The sequence below is a fragment of the Canis lupus genome, chromosome 21, assembly GCF_011100685.1.
Source record: "Canis lupus familiaris isolate Mischka breed German Shepherd chromosome 21, alternate assembly UU_Cfam_GSD_1.0, whole genome shotgun sequence".
Taxonomy (NCBI): Eukaryota; Metazoa; Chordata; class Mammalia; order Carnivora; family Canidae; genus Canis; species Canis lupus.
Genome location: NC_049242.1, coordinates 22,214,165 through 22,233,226, shown reverse-complemented (window position 1 = coordinate 22,233,226; position 19,062 = coordinate 22,214,165). Strand labels below are relative to the sequence as shown.

The following is a 19,062-nucleotide window of genomic DNA, read 5'->3' as shown; positions in this document are numbered from 1 at the left end:
CGTGCGTGGTCCACTCAGCTCCTTGGTGGCACCAGAGCCACCTTTACCCTGAGGGTATCCAAGGTTCTTTCCCCAGCCTGGAGCCCTCTTTGGATCACCTGACCCATCTATCTGCTTCCTATTTCTCTGGAAAGTCTCCCTGGATGTCTGACCAGCACCTCAGACCGCTACGTGTCCCACACAGGTCTTCTCTTGTATCACCTGGTTCTTCTGGATGTTCCTCATGTGCCCCCCCCCCCCCGCCCCCCGCCCCGGGCTGTCACCATACACCCAGCTGCTAATCAGAATTAAGGGCATTACTGTGCACCCTGCCCAATCCTTCTGGCCCCCAGCCAGACATCTTGGTCTGGGCTTCCCAGCCCTGGTCCAGACTCTGTTCACGACAGTGTGGGAAGGGCTTTTGTCTGGCCCAGCTGTCCCCCACTCACTGGGAGTTCTCCAGGGGCAGGTTGGATTCATCTCTGTGCCCCCATGTCCAGCAGAGTGGGACGTGGGAAGACTCAAGAAAGCTTGTTTAATAGACAAATGAATGCATGAATGAGTCAGCCATTCTTCTGGAACTTCTCCAGGATAACACTCTACCACCCCTCTTCTTCTGACCATCTTCCCTGATGGTGGTTTCTAGAACCCTCTGCCTCCTGCCCCCTTCCTAAACCTACTCCAAGCCTCGACTTTCCTCCCCACATGTGAACCCCAGGTGCAAACCTTGTCCTGGTCACTCCTCTGGAACAGCATCCTGGCTCTGGCTCTGGGGGTGGCACAGTCCTGTACATGCAGTGTTGACTTAACTTATTTCACTGGGTCACTTATTCTTTATTTATCCAAGTCTTTACAGAGCCCAGAATATATGCCATGCATTGGGGATACAGCACAAAAACAGATAAGGTCCCTCCCATTTTGAGGCTCACTCAGGAGAGCAGGGAACAGAGGACCCAGTAGCCTCCAGTCAGTTGCTGGTGTTGTCCAGGTGAGCTGGGGCATCTGCAGGGGTATAGTGGGGATATCCCCACCATAATAGGATGGGAGGGCTGTGGGCTCCCATAATAGGATGGGAGGCAACAGCCCAGACAGCAGGCTGAGTTGCAGGTCTCAGTCTAACTCCCAGAATGAAGTGTGTAGAAGGATGGAGGGCAGTGAGCGTCAGGGCTGGGATTCACGACACATGATGACCCAGACAGGTGGTGAAGTGGCAGGTCATGATTTGAGAGTCCAGCAGCCCTGACACACCAGCAAGGTCACTCTCTGAGCTCTTCCTTTTCTGAAGAATGGGTGTTAATAATCCCCACTTCAGTAGAAGAGGAAATAAATGTCTACAGGGAAGGCCCCCTGGCACAGATGAGGGGCTGAAGCTGGGGCCAGGGACTGCCCTGAAGCATGGGGTTGGGGCCAGAGCTGCTCAAAGTCCTCCTGTCTTCTTCTAAGGGAGGTCTTGAAGCTAAGATGAGGCCAAGGTGGGAAGGTGGACGGGCAGCTGTTCAAGAGGATTAGGGCAAAGGGTGGGGGGTTGGGAGAGATTCAGTTTTGAGTTGGGCGATTGATGTACATGACTAAAATCCTCACAAGCCTAAGGTGGAGCACATCTCACCCCGAGGAAACCGAGGCTTGTACAGGAAGTGACCTGCCACAGGTAAGTGCAGAGCTGGGCTCAAATTCAGATTCATGAGAGCCTTGCACTCCTGCCCCGATCTTACACTGAGGTTAGGGGCTTTCTGGCTCTCCCCTCCTTTCTCACAGTTGAGCTTTGGGGTCATGAGCTGGTCCTCCCCTCCATGATTGTGACCTGTGGCATTAAACAACTTCTCTGTCCTTGATCTTCTTCATCCACTGTTTTCAGGACAGTCTGGAGTCCTGCAGGAGCCCAGCTGTGTGGTCCAGGTTCTACAGTAGCTTCTGTGCTGAGCACCTGGAGGGCTGGGGCCATAACGCCTCATCCAGGGCCCCGCATGGAACAGGAACCAGGCAAGTATTTGCTAAAGAAGGAAGGGGCAGAGGGTGGCCTGGGATTCCAGAATGCCCTGAGTGGGTGAAACTTCCCCACAGTGCAGAAGGGAAAGAATATCGACTATCAAGTGTGGTGACTCACTGTCCCAAATGTGAATCCCACCCTTGGCCATCGTTTTTCAAATTTCAGTAAAAGAAATAATATAAAATTTACCATTTTAATCCTTTTTGAGCGTACAGTTCGGTGTCGTGCAACCAGCACCACCATCCATCTCCAGAACCTTGTCATCATGCCAAACTCGTGGCAGTTTCTGCAGCCTGAGTGCCCTTAGGCAAGTGAGTGCCCTGGCCCTGGGCCTCTGAGTGCTTATTTACACACCAAGGAGTGCCCTGCCGCAGGGCTTGTTGTGGGGCTGAAGCAGATGGATGCGGCCGAGCTTCCCGGGCCTAGTGGGGTGCACCCAGGAGTGGCTGGTTTTGTTCCCACCATCAGCACAAGTCAGCCCCTCAAGGACACTCGCTAAAGGGCAAGACTGCATGTAATGATAATGGTCCTGTGGCACGGGCCTGACACTGCATGGAGGAGACCCACTGGTGGGCAGCTAGGAGACCTGGATCCTAAAGCCACCCTGCTGCCCACTAGCTGTGTGGCTTTGGCCAAGTCGGCCTCCCCTGGGCCTCTGCTTGTACAAAGAGCAGGTGCACCAGGGGGCACTCTTGCACGTGGTGCCCAAAGCCTGTTCCGTTCCCTTAGTCCTCAACCTCAGTCCTCATCTGACTCCTGCCAGGGCTGGGAGACCAATGAGCAGTTACTTGTGCATGTGGAAGGGGAACCAGTGCTAGGCTGCAAGACCCTCAGGGATGGAGGTCCTGGCTCTCTCTCATTCACACATTCACTCATTCATTCACTCACATGTTTGGTGAACCCTCATCTGTGCTAGGCCCCAGGCCGGACTGGCTATAAGGGACCTTGTGCCTGCCCTCCAGGGGCTCCCAGTCCAGCGGGAGGTGCCAGACTTGCAGGGACGAGATGATATTCCCGGTATCCTCTAACCTGAGGAGGGGCAAGGTGGTGCGAGGCCTGCGGTGTGGACGGGCTGCAGCAAGTGCTCCCTCAAGCTCTATCTACTCATCTGCAAGGCAGGTGTGCATAATGCAGCCACCCTTCGGGTCTGTGTGAGGAGCAAACAAGGGGGTGCTCATAAAGAACGGAGCATTGCTGCTCAGAAAACATTCGGGCTCATGCAAACACCACACAGGTGCGGTGAACCCCACAAGGAAATGTTGCATGTGTGTGTCCGTCTGTCCCTCAGCCAAACCCTTCCTGGCACCTGTTGGAACAAAGCATTTTTCAGGTGCTGCGTTGCAGACCTCCCATAAACGGGGCTGCTCAGTTCTGTGTGGTACTTCTTGAGAACCCGTAGAGATGCTTATCTGCGCTGAACTGTGGTTCTTAGAAGGGATCTACTGTTGGTTGAACATAAACTTTGGGTCTAGGGACACAGAAGAGCAAGATGCAAGCCCCTCCCTCCAGATCCTTGGTCTTGTGGGTAGAAGACAGGTGTGAAACTTCAAGTGGCCTGCCCTTTGCGGGGTGGAAGTGTGACCCCAAACCCTGCCCCCTGTGCAGGTGGGGGTGGGGTATTGAGTGGAGAGATTGACTCGACTCATGGATAGAAGGCAGGACCAAAACTGAGGTGAAGGACTGTTTTTGGTCACTTCTGATGTTTCTTCTCAAAATACCACCACCACCACCACCACCACCACCACCACCACCACCACCACACACCTCACACGTGCATATCATTTAGGTATTAAATCTAAAATTCCCATTTTACAGATGCAGATGCTGAGGCTTGGAAACCTCATCCATTTGCGGAAGATCACGCTGCTAGCAGGTGCCATAGTCAGGAGTTGAATGCTCACACATGGGGCACCAGAGGCCACCACAGCACCCTCTATTGCATCAAAGAAACTTTCTCCCTTTGTGGGTACCTACATTCCCCTCCTTCCCTTTCTACCATCCTATTCTCTGATGTCCTCAAAATTTCACCTTAAAACCACAGGACCAGAAGGCTGCATCCCCTTCCCTGGCACAGACCATCAGACAAGGACTTCTTGGCTGTGTTTCTCAGGAAAGTGGTAGCTCCGCAATCCCCGTTTACCTGCAGCACCAGCCTAGGGACAGCCTCCTGCTTAGGGAGCGCCCAGGTACACAGGCTCCACCCTGGGGTGCGGAGCTGAGGACACAGCCTCTTTGTTCTCTTATCTGCGCCCACAGCCACTTGGATGTGGGGAGGGCTCTGGGCAGCTCTGCCAACCAAGCATGGGTTTGCCAATGAGCCAACTGAGTCCAGGTATCCACAGATGTAGTACGTGGGCACAGCAGAACCACCTGGGAGCTTAGAAAAAGTCCCCACCCCAGACCAATGAAACCGGAATCTCTGGGTGGGGCCTGGGCATCAGCATTTTATGAAAGCTCCTTACGACATTCCATGATGTGTAGTCCAGTCCGTCTTGGTTGGCCATAATGTGGTCCTCGTGGTCATGGCAGGGGGCCCAGTTTGGACAGTAATTTGCATTGATCCTCAAACCTCCCCTGCAACAGGTTTTATATGATCTCATGTTATAGGTTGAATTTTGTCCCCCCAAATTTATACGAAGTCCTAATTCCTAATCCCTCAGAGTGCGACCTTGTTTGGAGATAGGGTCTTCACAGAGGTAGTCAAGGTAGATGGGGTCATTGGGTGTGCCTTAACCCAGCATGACTGGCATCTCTCTATAAAAGGAAATAGACCGGTACAGGGCAAATGCCATGTGAGAATGGGGGGCAGAGACTGGAGAGATACATCTAAAGCCAAGGAACACCGAAGATGCCTGCCAACCACCACAAGCCCAGGGAGAGGCGGGGAACGGGTTCTCCCCGCAGCTCTCAGAAGGAAACAGCCCCGCGGATGGCTTGATCTTGGACTTCCAGCCTTCAAGACTGAAACAATACATTTCTTCCTTTAAGCCACTCAGTTTGTGCTACTTTGTTACAGCAGCCCTCAGAACCAATTATCTTCTTTTCACAAATGAGCAAAACCAAGATTATGAAGTGACTTCCCCAAGGTTACCTGCGCACAGTGACCCTCTTGGGTGCTTATTTCTCTGCCACTTCTTAAATGTGGATCTCCGCCCCTATCTGAGCCCCCCACCCCCCACCCTAACCCTGTGCCCTCAGCTCTCCAGGTGTTCTCCATCCATACACCTTGAGGCAGACAGTGTGCTGCGCACAGGGGCCCAGCAGAAAAACAAGCAACAGACACAGCCCCCACCTCCACAAAAGGCAACAGACAATATGCAAAGTAAGTGAAATCCAGGTCAATAAATAGTATGTTACATAGTCTCACTGCCACGGGGGACATAGGGCAGGGAAGGGGCACAGGAAGTGTGGAGGGGATGGGGTTTTGAACAGGATGGTTGGGAAGGGTAACCCAGAGGTGATGGTCTGGGTACCACTGCACCCCCCCGGGCTGCATCTCCTACTGAGACACACCTCCCAGACCCTCCCCAGTTCCTGCTCCCCTTGGGGCACCTCCCTTGGGACTCATGCTGCCCAACCTGAATTCAGCCTTTGCCTCCACGTGCTCCACCCCGGGGGCGCATCCCAGCAAACGGGATCACCATCCACATTCAGCTGCTCAAACCAGAAGCCCGGAAGCCAACTAGATTTGCACCCCTCTTCCCCTTCACCCATCCAACCCTGAGAGAGAGAGGTGTTCCTTCCACAGGTGCTGGGGCTGCTGGCTCAGCTGCCTCTCAGCTGGGGCAGGGAGGGCTATTTCTCATAATGGTGGACCCAACACCATTCTAGTCACTGGTAGACCCACCTGCTACCTTTGGTGGCTCCATCTGCAGAGGCCATAGTTTGGGCCCTGAGATCTGTACATCTGCCTCCTCTTCTGTATCGACCAAATGCTGTACCCCTTCCAGGCTTCCGGGGGGCCTTCAGTGACCTGCCCAGGGAAAGCCGGCAGGAGTACCAAGTTCTTACCCTTTCTGTGCCTTAGTCTCCCCATCTGAATAATGGGCACAAATCCCTGCAGGGCTAGCCTCTCAGGTTATCCTGGCTGAGCCAATGGAAGTGAATGGCATTGCTCTGAACAGCAGGTACCCATGGATGGGCTAGCTGAGGGGAGGATGGGGTGGGATGCCATATGTGTCAATGTGAACAAGCCAGAAAGGGCAAAGTGATCCAGGCTGACCAGTCCTCACAACGTGCTCTCTCCTACCCTTGGTTTCTCTACAGGCCTCTTTTCTTCTGCCATCATCCTCTGTAAAAAAAATTCTGGCTCAGATGCCTCCTTCCTCTGGAGGCCACATTGTACAGGAGGCAACTCATCTTAATAATAAGGTATGGTCTGAAATCTGGGATCTTGGGGTTTTCATGGACTTCCCAGGGGTGCTAGAGGCTTTATGGGGGAAGAGAGGGAGATCTAGACATGTTCCTCAAACTGCAACATTGGACAGAGCCTTCTTATTCTCTTGCCTCTGAGAAGCTCCAGGGCAGAGCAGCACAGGCCCCAGGGGGATGGGAGGGAGAGAGAGCAGTCTCTGGCCAGATGACCACATTTGGGTGTCCCCTAGGCCTTGACACAGAGTGGATGCTCAAGGCAGAGACGTTATATATCTGAGGTGGGGTGGTCAGTGGACTTAGATCTTGTGTGATGCTTTTAGCTGCTCCATTCAGCAGATGGAGAAACTGAGTCACCAGCAGAGAGTCCCCTATCCAAGCTGAATGGCACCCCCTGCTCTACTCTGTGTGTGTGTGTGTGTGTGTGTGTGTGTGTGTGTGTGTTCGTGTGCACGCACATGCATGCCTGTGTAGAATAATGGGGAAGGAAGGGGAAAAGCCACATCCTAGTTGGGCCTTTCTGGCACCATCCCTACCAGCCTTTGACAGGGCAAAATAAAAGAGAAACAAGCTGTGCTGTCCACCCCCTTTCTGGTTTCTCACTTCCATGTGAAGGTTGGTGACTGAAGGAAGTTCCCTGGTTGTGCCTGTTCCTCACTTGGTGGCCCAGGAGATCAGTGAGTTCAGCGATCCTGGGGCAGGGGATCCTCCTCCACTCATCTGTGCTCCTGATGTGGGCTGGGCTGCAACATCCTGTCAGTGCTGGGGGAGGACTAGACTGTCATCCTGCTGTGTGACCTTGTGAGAGCCACTTGACTACTCTGGGCTGGCTTCCTCCGCTAGCTAAAAGGGTAATCATACTTACCTCATGGGATTGTTGAGGGGGGATTAAATGACACATGACCAGTACCTAAATCCCTGTTGTCATTTCTGGCCCCTAGCCTGGTCCGCACCTTCTTCACTCCAACTTGGAAAGCCAGTGTCCTCAGATGACTCCTGGGCCTCTGTAACTGTGCTCTCTTATTTAGTAGCTGCTAGCCACGTGCAGCCGTTCAGCATCTGACGTGCTGGCTTGTCTGAATGCAGATGTGCTGTAAATATAAAGTATATATCAGATTTCAAAGACAATATAAAAAAGGAATTAAAATATATAATTAATGGGGGCACCTGGGTGTGTTTCAGTCGGTTAAGTGTCTGCTTTCGGCTCAGGTCATGATCCCTGGATCCTGGGATGGAGCCCCACATCAGGCTCCCTACTCAGCAGGGAGTCTGCTTCTCCCTGTGCCCCTCCCCCAACTCATGCTTCCTCGCACTCTCTCAAATAAATAAATAATAATAAATAAATAAAGAATCTTTTGAAAATGTGATTAATGATTTCAATACTAATTAATATTAATTACATGATGAAATTATTAAATTTTTTACGTATTAGGCTAGATAAAATATGTGAAAATTAACTTCACCTGTTCCTTTTTACTTTCATACTGTGGTTACTAGAGAAATTTAATTAAATGTATGGCTTGCATTATATTTCATTGGGTAACACTGCTCTAGAACTTGAAAGGCCATTTGCAGGGCATCTTCCTAGTGGCTCTCAGAAAAAGCAGCCTTTGGAATTCCCACTGAATTCCACTCAACCTCAGCCACTGAGGAATGTCTGCTTTCCAGACAGCCTGTGGGTTCTGGAACCCACTCTGGGTGGCCTCACTCACTTCTCCTCGATTCCCCAAGCATCATGTGGCCTCCCAAGAGGCTTAAACCCAAATGAGGAACCTGTGCCCCCAGGACAAGTGTGGCCAACAGAGCCTGCAAGCCCCGCCCTTCAAACCCTATAGCTATCCAGCTGGTCAGAACCTCCAAGCTGTGTGGGAATCTGCCTGTGTCGCTTTCTCCCCCCGCAGACCCCAAGGATGTGGCTTTCTCACCCCAGGGCCTGAGTCGGCTCCAAGGAATCTCTGTCCTCTCAAGAGGATAATGAGGGGGGAGAGGCAGACCGTATGATGCTGGAGAGCTTGGTTCCAGGAGCCAGAGAGAGCCATACACCAGATATGTGGCTGGGACAGGTCCCCTCTTCTATACACCTCAACTTTCTCATTTCGAATGGGCATAGTTATTGTGCCTGCCTCATGGCGTTGTGGGGGCACTAAATGACACCATCGATGCATGGCCTTTGGCACAGTGCCTGGTTCATAGCACGCTGTAGTAGTGAGAGGGACAGGAAAGAGTTAGGGATGTGGCTTTTGGCCACAGCCTCCTTCAACCAGCCACAGGAGGAAGGTTCCAAGGGGGCGGGGTCAGGGTGGGAAGGAGGCAGTGGACCATAGTTCCCTTTAGACTTTGGGCTATATGAAGCCCGACATGTAGCCCAGCTGGCCCATTTTCAGATGAGAAAACTGAGGCTCATTGCAGTGAAGTGACTTGCCCAAGGATGGCACTAGGGCTGCTGTTGGGGGCTGCCTGTCTCTAAAACCTGTGCCCTCTCCCTTCGACTGCACTGTGAAATCTGAGCATGGTCTTGGGGGTAAGAGGACTTAAGAGAGCTTAAGAAGAAGCTTGAGCTAATATGGCCCCTTTCTCACTGTGACACTGAGTCTTTGAAAGAAAGAGATCCCCCCCTCTTAAAACTGGGTTTCCCCAAAGCAGGCCCTAGGGTCAAGGACTTGGGTGTAGGTTGTTCTTTTGGGAGGTGACCCTGGAAAACACTTGGAGGGAAGGAGAAATGAGATGGGGAGGGAGAGAGCCCCAGAAAGTATGTTTGATGAGCAGGGCACCCTGCGAGCTGGTGTACAGAGCACACAGCAGAATTTTCAAACTAAGGAGCTGAAGGCTGGAGTGTCTCTCCAGCTTCCTCTCATGATTGAAGTTTGTCCCTGGGAGTGTGGGATTTCTGGCACTCTCCTGCATGGGCTGAACGAGGTCCTTTGGTGCCAGAGGAAGTCCTTGGGTAAAAAGAGAGGAGCAGGGAAACAGACAAAGTTGGGCTGGTATTGGGCATGGCGTCCATGGAGTTGGCCAGAGGGCCCCATGCCTGCCCATTCCTCTTGAGAAAAGCTTTTAAACTATGCAATGAGATGTGTGTGACAATTCAACATATATATATATATATATATATATATATATATATATATATATATATGATAGTGGATATTTCAAGTAACTTAAATATTCAGCAAGAGGGATTGGCCTAGTAAATCATGGTGCCTTGGTGAGACAGAGTATTCTGTAACCCAGAGTGAAGACCCTGTTGCAACATGAAAAATATTCGGGGAGGAATGTTAAGTAAAAACCGGCACAGGCACACAGTGTCCCCGTGGATGGTGCATCCTCAGGGCTCCATCAGGGAAGCAGAATCACTAGAAGGGCATGAGGGCTGGCTAGGCAAGTCTGCAGGACAGCCTGGGCTCTCCTGAGGCCACGGAGTCTGCAGATCTCCAGCTGCAACAAGCTGACACTGCTTTAACCTGAGGCTAGATCTTTCCAGAACTTCCTCCCTCTACCCCCCCTACCCCATATAAGGTGGCAGGGTGGGGCCACTTTCTCTTCTGTTTCTCAGCCTTGGCCTCAGCATACATCATCTTTGGGCACTGTGCCTGGACTGACACAGCACAGACCCCCCTCCCCCTCTTATCTCCTGGACCTCTTGAGGCTGGGCCGGGAGGTCTGTGGTGGGGGACAAGACTTAACACACAGATCCCATCAGTGACCTCACCCTGAGTGGCCATCACTAGACTTTCCCTGGCCTAGGAAAGGGCTGGCTTGAGGCTGCCCTCACCCTGGGTGTAGGATTTGTACACTCCAGCCCTCCTGGATGGACCAAGGCAAAATAGAATATGAGTCAGGCTTTGATTGGCTGTGTTACCTTGGGCAAGCCGCTCTCTGGCCACTCTTCACTCTCCCATGGAAAGTGTTTGATATGCCGGTCGGTGGTAGCTTCTGTGCCTCTCGGGGCTGTGTGGACGTGGGGGTTGGTGAGTGGCATGAGCTAGGACCAGCCGGCCTGGGGCAAGGGCATTTGTGGCTGAAGTCTACCCTACTAGTCCCAGTCTCAGGCCTGCAGACTTGCCTAGCCAGCCCTCATGCCTCCTGAGGAGGAGACACAGGGGCTCCCTGGGCCTGAGAGGGTGGCCAGAGGGTGGGAGTTCTTGGCAGGCAAGGCTCTGAGAGGCCAGAGGCTCCTGACTGCCCTGAAACTTCCCGCTCGGCTGCCTGGGAGTGCTCCCAGCCCGGCTCCTTCACCTCCTCCTTCCTCTCGGAGGCTCCATCTCTCCATGCCTTTCTCTCCCTGTTGGGCTATATCCCTGTTGCTCCATTAACTCTGCTCCGCCACGGTCACTTCAGCTTTAGTCCTCATCTTGCCCAGCTCTGTCTCCGAGTCTCTCTCCCTGTCACCTTTGGTCTCTGATTTTCTCCTGGCTTCTGTCTCATGCTCCCTCCTTCAAGCCACCAAAGCCCTGCCTGCTGCTCTGGACGATGCCCCCCCACCTTCTCCCCACGCCCCCCCACCCCCCCGTCTTGTGCACCTCTGGTAACAATTACTTTGGGCTGGAATGGAAACCTCCAGTGCCCCAGACAGACCCACAGGCAGCACATGGGGACCAGATGGTGACAGATTCTTCAAGAAACTAACTGCTTTGGGCAGGGGAGCAGAAGCCCAGGGAAGGCCAAGCCAGCCAAAGAGCAAAGACCCAAGTCCTGTGACAGCCAAATCCCACCCAGGAGCCTCTTGGGCTGCTTTGGCCACTGGGCTGGGATGCACAGGGGTAGTGCTGGACACCCAAGCCACCGGCACCAGAAGGCAAAGGAGCCAAAGGCAAAGCATCGGGGCAGCTGGAAACCAAATAGTCCTGCCCATAGCTGGAGAGGCTGGAGGTCAGAGCCCAGATCTCTTCAGTGACCTTCTCAAGGTCACCAGCACCTGGGCAATAGGCCAAAAACTCTGAGTTAGAATCCAGACTCTGCTCTCAGGAGTGGATTGTTTCGTCTTTGCTGAGTCTTACTCTGGAGCCAGACTGCTTGGGTTGCAGGCCCAGCTCCATGGGTACCTGAGCCTCTCCTTGTCTTCCCCTGGAAGTCGGCAATAGTAGTACCTGCCACAGGGGGCCCATGGGAGGGCTTATGAGTCAATATGCCTAAAGTACTAGCACAGGGCTTGATCAGCTGGAGGGTTCAATCGAATGATAAATAAACAATACAGTATAATTATAATAAACAATTATGATATATTATAATAATAATTATTATTATTAATCTTTCTGAAGTACAGCTCAACTCAAGCCACTACCTGCTCAGACACCTGCCACCATAGACACCCCCCAGTATCTATGGAATAAAGTCCAAGAGAGCTACAGCGATTAATCTTCTGCCTTCATCTTGTTCAACTTAGATACAGAGGCATTTTGTTCACCGGGCCTGGGTCTCTGCCCACCCCACCGGAAGCTTATTGTCCCTCCTCTGCTGGGGATGCCTGACCATCACCGTTCACCCCTTTAGCATGGCCAGCACCTGGGGCTTTTTCCACGCACACATTCCCTTGGCCATCTCAGGTAGGCAGTGGCTCTCCAGGTCATCAGACAGCAGAGATGCCAATGCTCAAACCTGCAGGCTGGAGCCCTCCCCTGGCTCCCCAGCTGCTCCAGATGAGTGTCTCATTGACCTTCACAGTTGGCTCCACTAATCCACAACTTGCGATTTTCTCCCTCGATCCTTTCCCTCCTCTGTCCCTCCAGCTTCTCCTGACCTCATGGCCACTCTTCAGTGCCTCTCACACCTGGCATCCCAAGCGTCAGCAGATCCTTAAGCTCAACCTTCAGAAATACACTCAGGGCCACCTGGGTGGCTCGGTGGTTAAGAGTCTGCCTTCGGCTCAGGTTGTGATTCTGGGGTCCTGGGATCGAGTCCTGCATTGAACTCCCCACAGGGAGCCTGTTTCTCTCTCTGCCTGTGTCTCTCATGAATTTTTAAATAAAATCTTTATTTTTTTAAAAAAGAAACACATATCGAAGCTGCCCGAGCCACCACCCCTCATCCTGGCCATTCCAACAGCCTCTATCTAGCCAGTCCCTCTGTGGCCACGTTTGCCTCCTCCAGCCTTGTCTCAACTCAGCAGCATGTGTGACCCCCTTAAAAGCAAAACAAGAGGTTTACACGATTGCACACATTTGCCAAAACTTGCAGAAGTGTACACTAGAAAGGGTATATTTTACTGCATGTAAATTACATGTTAATTTAAACAATGGAACAAAAAGCAAAACAGATCATGTCACTCTTCTGCACAAACCTGTCCAATGGCTTCCAGCTCACTCCTTGCAGTGGGTTCTATGGCTCTATGCCACTGTTTCTCAAACTGTGGGCCGTGACCCTTTAGTGGGTCAGGAAATCAACTGAAGGATCATAACCAGCATTATTTTTTGGATTAGATAAAATAAAATATATATGATATAAAATAAAATATATACAGATGCATACATATAGTAAAGCTATGTCTTATGAAATGTTTCCTTTGGTGTTATTTTTGTACGTACGTGTTCATACTGGATTATATTATAAAGTTTATGTCTTACTGTAGCTTGTAATCAACAAAAATGTAAAGACACTGGGGGCGCCTGGGGGCTCAGTCGGTTGACCATCCAACTCTTGATCTCGGCTCAGGTCATGATCTCAGAGTCGTGAGACTTAGTCCCACCTCAGGCTCCACGCTCAGCACAGTCTGCTTCTCTCCTGCTCCCTCTGCCCCTCCTCCAGCTCACACGTTCTCTCTCCCTCTCTCTCTCTCTCTGTCTACAAAATAAATAATTTTTTTTAATTAGAAAAAATTAAACGGCGCTGTTCAGTCTGCTTTGCCCCTCAGCCTCCGTTACTCCCATGCTTTCCTTCTCTCTCCCCCTCGCCCACTCTGCCACAGCCTCACTTTCTGGTCCTGCACCACTCCTCGCACACTCTTGCTTCAAAGCCTTTATACCAATTGTTTTGTCTGGAACATTCCTCCTCTAGATATCCCCACAGCTCCCTCTCTCACTTGTTCCAGGTCTTGATCCAAATGTCAACTTTCAGAGGGAGGGTGTCAACATTACAGACCAGCCTGTTTATTTATTTATTTATCTTATTTTCTAAAGAATTTATTTATTTATTCATGAGAGACACACACAGAGAGGCAGAGACATAGGCAGAGGGAGAGGCAGGCTCCCTGTGGGGAGCCCAGTGCAGGACTCGATCCCAGGACCCCGGGATCATGACCTGAACCAAAGGCGGATGCTCAACCACTGAGCCACCCAGGTGCCTCCCTCCCGCCCCTTTTTAAGTAGGCTCCACACTCAGCACGGAGCCCAACGTGGGGCTTGAACTTCTGACCCTGAGATCAAGACCTGAGCTGAGATCAAGAGTCAGACACTTTTTTAACCGGCCTGTTTAAAGCAAGCCCCCCTCCCAGCCCTTCCTGTAGTCCCCTTTCTTCACTTCATTTGCCTTCAGAGCACTCATGGCTCCCTGGGATATTATATGTTTATGTGTCCACTTCCCTCCACTAGAATGTCAGTCCCAGGAGGGCAAGGGCTGTGCCGGTTTTACTCACTGCTGTACCTCCGTGCCTAGAACAGTGCTCGGCATAGGGTGCACATACTGAATAAATTTCTGTTGAATAATTACCGTCCTTGCCCTGATGGAACATGCGGTCTGGTTTAGATGGCAAAGCTCCTGGAAGCTGCCTCCGACCTCTGCTGAGAGGAGAGCGGGCCCCCCCGGGAATTCAGGGGGTTTCACCGACCTGGAGAGACCTGACTATCCTCTGGAGGCTTTGCTGCCTCCCGGAGCCCAGCGAGAACGGGCTCCCTGTCCGAGCTCCAGAGCACCTCTGCTGGGGTTTCTTATCATCCTGCCGAGATCCCGGTGGTCCGTGTGGAACTCCTGGGCCTGTGCCCTGTCGAAGTCAAGAGCGTGGAAATGCTGTGGTTGGGATGTCTCATTCCAGTTGACAAGACTTGCCGGCTGAACGCCCCAGCGGAGAGGGAGAAACCGGAACCAGATGGCTGGTGACGCGGAGGCCTCCTCACTTGGGAGGTTTGGAAGCCAGCCCCACCCCAGCGCCCCATCCCAGGGGCACCAGCCAGAGAGCCCGGCCCTCGGGAGCCCGCACCTGCCTCAGTGCCAACTGGCTCTGTGGGGCAGGATGGTGAAAGGAGGAGACCGCACCTCCAGGAGCTAGAGGGCCAGAGCGTGTTCTGTCTTCCAAAATGACCTTATGCCCCCAGATGGTGAATCTCAGGTTTGGCCTCCAGGGGAGCCCCAAGAAGTCATGTCCTACAACTTCTCCATTTCACAGGCAGGGAGACTGAGGGCCTGACAAAGGGATTACACCCCCCAAAGCCACACGGTAAATGGAGGCTGGAACCGCCTTCCTCCAATCATCAGTCTGGGCGTTTTGAACCAAGCAGAAGTTCCAGAGAAGGCAAGCCCAGGGACCAGGGACAGAGAGCTCTGCCCCGAAGCCGATTCCCCTGAGCCCATGGCAGAGGAGGGCCTCTGTGGGTCAGGTAGCATTTGAACTGATTTTTTGCAGACTGGCTGCATTTCAACAGAGAACAAAGACATTCCTGGGGTGCGGGTGGGGGAGGTGGGCAGCCCTGTGCCCGGTCAGGATCTAAGTGAACAGTGTGGCTAGTGTTGGGGTGGCATGGTGGGGGGAGTGGTGGGAGATGAGGGGCACGGCTTTATTCTGGAGTCCAGTCAGCCTTAACGCACAGTGGAGGAATTAGAGGCCAAGAACTGTGCTCAGAGAGGATCAGGGAACTCAGAGTGTGCAGGCTGGGAGGTTTCTTTCCAGGCGATGCCCCCCTTCCCGCCGCCCCAGGCAGCTCTAGCCCTACAGGTGGCCATCTCTCCTTGCCAAGTGCTGATGCTATTTTGGGATGCGGAACCTGCCAGTGGAGGGGGGCCTCAAGCTTGGGGCCCCACCTCCTGCAGGGATTCAGAGGGTCTGGGAAGCAGGAGCAGGGCCTGGGAAAACAGGCCATCAAAGCTGCCGGGGCAATTCCCTCCGGCCATGGGCAGCGCAGGGCTCCAAGGTCACAGCAGAGTGCTAAATATAGGGACACTCGGAGGTGGAAGTGGTTCCTGCCGGCCACAGGGGGCTGTCCAGTTCCTTCTCAGAGGAGCAGGGGTAAGGCTCTTGGGAATGGTGTTTGTGGCGGGCTCAGGTGCTTGGAAGGCTCAGCCTGGATTTGGCTCATGATCCTCGTCTACAGCTGGGGTCATGGTGTGGGTTACCCCTGAATTATTTGTCAGTTCCCACCTTATCTATCGGCCCCCTAATCTGGGCTAGGACCTCCCTACTCTTAGGAACAAATGCTTTCCTGGGGAGACAAACTTGAAAATAGCCAACGACCTGTGGGTAAGCAGCAAAAGGACTGACCCTACAACATCAGCGTCTACCCCACTAGAATGCCAGCTCCCAGAGAGAGGGATTTTTGTCTGTTCGGTTAACTGCTATATGCCCTGTGGCCTCTAGATCAGTATCTGGCATATAGTAGGTGCTCAGGAAGTATTTGTTGAATAGTTGAATAAGTAAATCTGGCTGGAGAATCAGACTCTATAGGCGGGTGGCCTGGGGCTGGCTCTTGAAGAAAGGATAGAGTTTTGAGCTAGTCCACTGGGAATGGGCATATCAGGCAAAACATCTTGTACTAGAAAGACACAAAAATGTGCAATGTACTTGGAAACACTGAATCTAGTTTTGCATGGGAACCAAGATGTGAGAAAGACTGACACAGATCCTGAGGAGCTGTGAACATATGGCCAAGGACCCTGCTGTGCAGCCAGAGGGATCCAAAATGGGGTGCACAAGGTGATCCACTCATGTAGAAAGAATGTTCTAGAACTTTCATGCAGACTTATTTTTACCTTTTTTAAAAAAGGAAGAAAAACTGAAGGTCTACTAACATTTAATAAATAGCCTGGCAGGGCACCTGGGCGGCTTAGTGGTTGAGTGTCTGCCTTTGGCTCAGTGTGATCCCCAGGTCCTGGGATGGAGTCCCACATCAGGCTCTCTCCGCAGGGAGCCTGATTCTCCCTCTGCCTGTATCTCAGCCTCTCTCTCTCTGGTTTCTCATGAATAAATAAATAAAATCTTTTTTTAAAATAAATAACTAAAATCTTAAAAAAAAAAAAAAGTGTCTGCCTTCATCTCGGGTCATGATCCCAGGGTCCTGAGTTTAAGTCCCATCGCATCAGGCTCCCTGCTCAATGAGGAGTCTGCCTCCCCCCCCACTCATGCTCCCTCTCTCTCACACTTGCTCTCTCTCTCTAATAAATGAATTTTAAAATTCTTAAAAAAAAAACCAAAATGAAAAAAACAGGGAAATAGAATTTTATAAGCTGTTGTAAAATCTTTTAAGAGTTTCAGGGGGTGGGATCCCTGGGTGGCGCAGCGGTTTGGCGCCTGCCTTTGGCCCAGGGCGCGATCCTGGAGACCCGGGATCGAATCCCACGTCGGGCTCCCGGTGCATGGAGCCTGCTTCTCCCTCTGCCTGTGTCTCTGCCTCTCTCTCTGTGTGTGACTATCAAAAGTAAATAAAAATTAAAAAAAAAAAAGTTTCAGGGGGTTTTGAATTTATCAAAAATATCAAAAAATAACCTCATTTGATTAGTGTCCAATTACCAACTGATCTCATTTAAACCAAATTTCAGCAAAAACCTCTGCACAGAACTGAAAATTGCACTTGCAATCTAGTCAGCATGGCAGCGACACACTTCTTCCCTGTGGTGCTTCTGCTCTTGCGAGGTGTATTTTTCAACTACAACAGGCATTAATCCAAGTGGAAAATGTGGAGTTTAGTACCAGATTCTCAAATGAGTGCATCGCATCTTTAAACCTAGATTCTTTTAAAAAATGAAATACACTGGGAGCACCTAGCTGGCTCTGTTGGTGGTGCATGCGATTCTTGATCTTGGGGTTGTAAGTGCAAGCCCCATGTTGGGTGTAGAAATTACTTTAAAAAATAAAAATTTAAAATAAATAAACAACAAAAAAACACACTTAATCACAATTTTGGGTAATAATATAGTTAGAGCAAGAAGCTTTGTTTAATGCTATTAAATACAAAGAAAACAAAACATAAATAGGCATTTACCCTTCGATTTTTTTCAGTTTCTATTTTTTGGTATGTATTTTATTATTTATGATATTTGTATGGTGGCACATGTATATAATTTATAAATTATTAAGTGTTAAAAAAATAAATTATTAAGTGTTTATATTGGTTAGACTGTATGAACTTTGCTTTTCCTGGTGGGGGAGATGGTGAGATTCATCCCTGGCTGAGAATGATGGAGACACACTTTAGGGTCTGGAGGCCTAGAGTCTAGAGGGAAGGCTGAGTTTTGATCTAGATTGACTCAGGGAGCCTGAGCTGGGCCTGGGGCTGAGGGCAGGGAGGAGTGGGAAGGAGAGAACGCCAGAAGTTCTGGACAAGGCAGAGGTACAGGCTGTGTGATGGATGGGGTGGTGAGGGAGAGCTGGGGAGGTGCCTACGCTGCTGCCCGGCACCCTGGTCCATGCATTGAGGTGCCCTGCGAGGTCCCTCCAGGCTGAGCCGGCCCCAACGGCCCAGACATCTCCTCCCCGAGCCTTATTCTCCTGCATAGCCCGGCGGAGCCAAAGAGGGCTGTACTGTAATGCTCATGCCAGCAGCCAGTACAGGGTGGCCAAAGCCCCAGGTCCCAGGCCGCTGGGTCTGGAGGTTGCCCTGGCAACGGGTTCTGTTTTGATGCTTCCCAGAGCCAGGGGCTTGTTAGTCAGAGCCACACAGGAAGGTCCCCTCTGACCCTGGCAGGCCGGAGGCCAAATCCAGACACCCTTGGGGGTGGTCCAATGACTGACCATTGTCTGGCCTTGCTGCCAGGCCAGGAGAGGGGCAGCTGGTCAAAGAGGAGAGCTACGTCCAGCAGGGATCAGAGCTCAAAAATCAATCTATTGCCCATTAACAAACTGTACTCAGCCTTCGGGTAAATCAGGTCTTACCTGGGGTGGGGAGGAGGGGGGAGGATCCCCGAGTGCCAGGTGAGATGCTATAACAGAGGTGGCCCCGGTACCGGGACATGCCCTTCCAATATGCCTCGGCCCTTGAACCAGTTCCCTTGGGAGAGTGCAGCACTCATGCCAGTGATGAAGCCAGGTACCTACATTTTGGGACTCCGAATGGGGGCTGCTTCAGGGCCACAGGAGGAAGGCAACTCACTTCAGCTCTGGGCTGCTGTATTCTAGTTGAACCTAGAATAGACAATCCCCCTTTTCCTGGACCACGGTCTCCCTGTAGTATGCCAGCAGGTTGCCCAGGACACCGGCCCCCTCACCCCCGCAGAGCCCACCTTCCTCACCCGAGCACTACAAGCCTGCATTCCACACTGAGCTTTGCCCGGGCCACCGGTCTCACGCCCACATCATTGCACATGTTCCTGCAGTTTACTGTTCCTGCTATAGGGCCTGTGGGGAAGGCAATGAGAGACCCTATGTCCAGCCACCCCTCCCAAGACTGGATTAACGTCCCCAGGCTGTGGTTTCCTCCCTGCTATGTCCAGATCTGCCCCCCACACACACACACAACACACACAGATGTCCCTCGGGGCACAGTCTCTACATGACTGGCTTCGGTGGAGCCACTTCTCTCCGTGAGTCTCAATTTCCTCATCTGTGGAAGGAGGGTAGTGAGAGTGACCTCACAGGAAGGAGTGACACG

General features: G+C 51.9%; 1 long non-coding RNA gene across 1 annotated transcript; it reads left to right on the top strand.

The window, feature by feature from the left end:
• The first annotated feature begins 297 nt into the window (after window positions 1–297).
• Window positions 298–7,495, top strand: LOC111091525. The gene is made up of 4 exons (XR_005375639.1): window positions 298–5,288; window positions 6,233–6,337; window positions 6,953–7,188; window positions 7,279–7,495. It is a non-coding gene; the product is annotated as an uncharacterized LOC111091525 (long non-coding RNA).
• The last annotated feature ends 11,567 nt before the right edge of the window (window positions 7,496–19,062 follow it).